Genomic DNA, 4,963 nt, shown 5'->3' with positions numbered 1-4,963 from the left:
ACCGAAGGCAAAATTAAGCAACAAAACCTTTTTTAAATGGGTTTTTGCTTTCTTGGGTGCTCTTATTGGTGTTTTGTTAGCTTTTACACTAATTATCTTGTGCGTGAAATGGGATAAGAAGATTAAAAGAAATACCCAACATAAAAGATTTATTACTAGTTTCAGGGCAAACGTGTTACCAAATTCAGGTGCTAAATGGTTTTATCTGTAAAAGCTCAAACGAGCCACCAACGGGTTTTCTCAAAAGAATTTGATAAGCCAAGGTGCATATGGAGTTGTGTACAAAGAAACTCGTGCAGATGGTACTTTGGTTGTAGAGAAACAAATTCTTGATTTGCATTCAAAACACGATTAAGAGTTTTCCAATGAAGTTGAGATCATAAGCAAAATAAGGCACATGAATCTCCTTTCTCTACGTGGTTGTTGTGTTACAAGTGACATGGTCATAGGTAGAATAAGATATCTTGTTTACGATTTCATGTCGAATAGTAGCCTTGGTGATAATCTGTTCAATGATTTTAATAGGCAGCAACTGAGTTGGCCTCAGCGCAAGAACATAATTCTTGATATGGCTAAGGGTCTAGCTTACTTGCATTTTGGAATCAAACCAGCCATTTATCATCGAGACGTTAAGGCCACCAACATACTTTTAGACTCAAAAATGGAAGTAAAAGTTGTCAATTTGAGATCAGCCAAGCAAATTTTGGAAGGACCGTCTCATCTCACCACCAGGGTTGCTGGCACACATGGTTATTTGGCACCAGAACACGCTCTCTATGGACAATTAACAGAGAAAAGTGAAGTTTATAGCTTTGGAATTGTGATTCTTAAAATTAAGAGTGGGAAGAAAGTACTTGATACGTCAAATTCATCCTATCTATTGACAACGAATTGGGCTTGGAAGCTTGCGAAACCAAGGAATGTGCAAGAAATTTCTGATGAATCAATACGAGAGAAAGGGCCCAAAGGGGTGATGGAAAGGTTTGTTCGGGTGGGGTTTCTTTGTGTTCATGTAATGGTGGCTTTCAGGCCAAAAATTGCTAAGTCTCTATGTTAGAAGGTGCTATTGACATTCCCAAGTTTCCAGATAGGCCATTGCCACTTAGTCCTGAGTCCTTTAAATCATCTTTAGGAAGTAATAGATCAAGTCATAGCTCGAACATATTCATAGTATACATTGATTCTGTTCTTGGGGTTAGGCATGGAAAGCCACAGAATTAGCCACCGTAAATAGACAAATTCTAGGCATACAAATTGCCATTGACCCAAAAATTGAGTGGATTGGAGGATTAGAAATTATGATTAACAACATGAAAAGTATACAGAGCCAGCCTAAACCCCTAATAGTCAAATTAATTAATTAACTAATCTCGTCAACCTTGAGCCATTCTTTGTTTTTTTTTTTTTTGGTAGAATAAGCCTTCATTCTTTGCTATACAGTAATATGTATCTTGGTCATAAGTTTCCAATCAAACAAATTACTTATGATTTTTCAATTCAAACCGTCAAAGATGGTTTTGTTTGTGATAGGTAATTCTTTTCTTTACTAGACATGAATGTTGTCTTTCTTCAAGTATATTTTCAGATCAGCAGGTGTTATAAGCTACAGAGATGAGATTGTCTTCGTTTCAATCAACCAAGGGTCAACTAGTCAAGACATGTTAATTCTTTGGATTAAGCATTTTTAGAGTATTTCATTTCTTGATAATTTTCAAGTACAAAAAAATACTAGTTAATTACACAAGTTTTTGTTGCAATGTTTGTCGATTTTTTTTTTACAAAATACCTTTATTGTTTGTGTTATAGGCCTATTTCTATAGCTTTAGTAGCTAGTCCAGGAGTTATTATTTCAAAGTTAGTTAAGTCGGTTAATCATAAATTCTATTTTGGATTAGTTATGTATAGTGGGAGATTAGTTATAAATATGCTGAGCACTGTCATTCGAGGATTTTAAGGAAAATGGTAAGGACTGTTCTGGTATCACAATTATTGAATGAAAAACAAACTTCTCTCTCTTTTCTCTTCTCTTTAAACATTTTGTATTCTCATTATTTCATCACTCTCTGACCATACCATTTGGTATCAAAGCTAACGATTCTATGATGGCAGACGGAACTACCACCAGGTTGAGTCAGCTATAAAAGGAGGTAGAAAAGATGGATGCCAAGGTAAGTAACATGGCGTCACAATTGGGGGAAGAGCTACAATTGGGATTACAAGCAGGACTGGAAAAGATAGAGAATGAATTGAAGAAAATGTTTGATGATTAGGCTTTAAGGTGCGATGGGTTGTCCAAACAAACTGAGGCTACTAATTTTGGGGAAGCTATATCTTATATGGCTAAACAAAAAAAAAGGTATCGACATTAGCTGCATGAATATTGTTCTATCCCAGCTTGACCTTTCTGTTTCAAAGAGAGCTCAAACTGTGGAAACTTATATCTAACTTACAAGATATTATTCGCTTTGATTAAAAAGTCTTACGATTTTATCTCACAAAAGGTACTTTATAAGTTAAGGTTTAAATATCAACTTATAAATCATAATAGATCATTGAAACATCCTAATGTAGAATTGAAGTATCACAAACTCCTTCCTTTAAAGTTTGATATCCTATCAAGCCCAGCACAAAGTACACACAGAACTACAAAATCAAGATCACACCAGACGTTCGAATTTTAGAGGTGGCTCACATCGTGTAGCATTTAGCTCTCGCATAGATTCTATAGGTGCTCTCATAGTATAACATTTAGTTCCCATTTGATTGATGATTGCTCTAATATTATTTGTAGAAACTCATACTCAACCTGCGAGGTATTATCCGTTTTAATAAAAAAGTCTCACGGTTTTGTCTAACAAAAGACGTTTCATAAGTTAAGATTTAAGTTTTAACTTTTATATTATAACAGATCCTCAAAACATCTCAGATGTCATAAAAACCAAATACTCCAAGGTTGAGTGTCCATATTTTGATGGAAAGGATTTCAGAGGATGGCTGCTTAAGGTCGAGTAGTTTTTTGAAGCTGAGACAAGAAAGGCTGATAAAACCAAAATTATAATGATGCATCTTCAAGGCAGGGCATTGCAATGGCATCAACGTTACATGAAAAATAGAGGTAAACTTTATGAGATTCCCTGGCATCAATATATTTCTGATATGAGAATTTGATTTGATGAAAATGAATTCTCTGATCCCATTTTCGAGTTAGTTAGTTTAAAGCAGACTGGTACCGTATAGGAGTATTATCATGAGTTTGAAAACTTGTTAAATTTGATTCAGATAGCAGATGAGCACGCCCTCAATATATTTATTAGTAACCTAAAACCAGATATATCTAAACCAGTGAGAATGTTCTACACCAAAACATTACCCTTGCCTATAGCCTATCCAAAAAATGGAAGCTCTTATATCAATGTACCCAAAAAAACCTTTTATCTTTACAAAACCCTCTAACAACTCCAACCATACATACTGCTTCACAACCTTCAAGACCTAACCCACCACCTCTATTGCCTACTCCAGAATCCTTATTCCTAAATCATACTCAATCACTCAAATATCTTAATACTACTAACACTTACAAGTTGCCTGTTAGCAAACCTGACTTTAGTTAGTCCAAAGCCAATAAGTTAACTACAAGGGAAGAAAGGGAAGATAGAAAGAAAAAAGGGTTGTACATATGGTGTGGAGCGAAGTATGTAGTAGGCATAAATGCATGCGATCTCGGTTATATCAACTGTTGATTGGTGAAGGCTTGGACACTAATGATATAAAGAAGAATTTTCTGACTGCTTAGAATATATGGAAGATATTCATGCCGTTGGAAATGATAGTATAAACAAACCAACTATTTCTCTTCATGCACTGATTGGTACTTCGGGTCCTCAAGCAATGCTGATTGAGGGAAGGATTAAGAATCAAACACTTATTATTCTGGTTGATTCAGGAAGCACTCATAACTTTATCAATTCATCCGTTGCAAAGAAGATAGGGTGTAAAACAATGGATGTGGAAGGGATAAAGGTGACAGTAGCGAATAGTGACAAACTAATAGTCCAGCAGATGTGTTAAGGAGTCGCTTTGGAAGCGCAAGGCTTAAGGCAGAATACTGACTTGTAGATTTTTCCACTTATGGGTTGCGACATTGTATTGGGGATGGAATAGTTAAAGACATTAGGTCCTATCGTATGGGATTGTTATAATCTTACCATGTAGTTTAAATGGGAAGGTGCTTAGTGTTGTTTACAAAGATTAGTAGCTGTTAAGATAATAGTGGCTACAAAGAAAATTGGCTAAGATTAAACTGTCTAGTGACAGTACATGTCTCATGATGCTTACTGGAGTGGATATTTTATAGAAGATGCTAAGTTAGCCTACAATATCGAGGCACAAGGAGTTGTCAAATAGGTTGCAAAAACTGTTATTCTAATATTCAGACATTTTTGAGCTGCTTAAGGAATTGCCACCCAGATGGTCATGATCATAGAATACCACTGAAAGATGAATCTCGGGCTGTCAGACTTAGGCCATACAGGTACCCTGACATTCAGAAAAATGAGATTGAGAAGCTGGTGACAGAGATGGAGTTTGGCATCATTAGGGACAATACTAGCACTTTTGCTTCTCCTATGGTGTTAGTCAAAAAGAAAGATGGGTCTTGGTGATTATGTATTGATTATAGGCAGTTGATTAGGCTTACTATTAAGGATAAATTCCCGGTTCCACTGGTAGAAGAGATTTTGGATGAACTCACTAGAGCATGCTAGTTTATCAAGTTAAAAGATAGATTGGGGTATCATCAAATTAGAATGGAGGAGTCGGATATCCATACAACTGCCTTTAGGAATCATCAAGGCCACTACAAATTTTTGGTAATGTCTTTTGGCCTAATGAATGCCTCTTCTTCTTTTCAGAGTCATATGAACAGTATATTCCAACCTTATCTGAGAAAATTTTTGCTCAC

At 35.7% G+C, this 4,963-nt stretch overlaps 1 pseudogene; it reads left to right on the top strand.

Annotated features, from left to right (window-relative positions):
* The first annotated feature begins 478 nt into the window (after positions 1-478).
* On the top strand, positions 479-1,221 carry LOC111310762 (putative receptor-like protein kinase At1g11050 pseudogene; annotated as a pseudogene).
* The last annotated feature ends 3,742 nt before the right edge of the window (positions 1,222-4,963 follow it).

Source organism: Durio zibethinus, chromosome 1 (assembly GCF_047325235.1).
Source record: "Durio zibethinus cultivar Kanyao isolate XHJ-2024 chromosome 1, ASM4732523v1, whole genome shotgun sequence".
Taxonomy (NCBI): Eukaryota; Viridiplantae; Streptophyta; class Magnoliopsida; order Malvales; family Malvaceae; genus Durio; species Durio zibethinus.
This window is presented reverse-complemented; position numbering and strand designations above follow the sequence as displayed.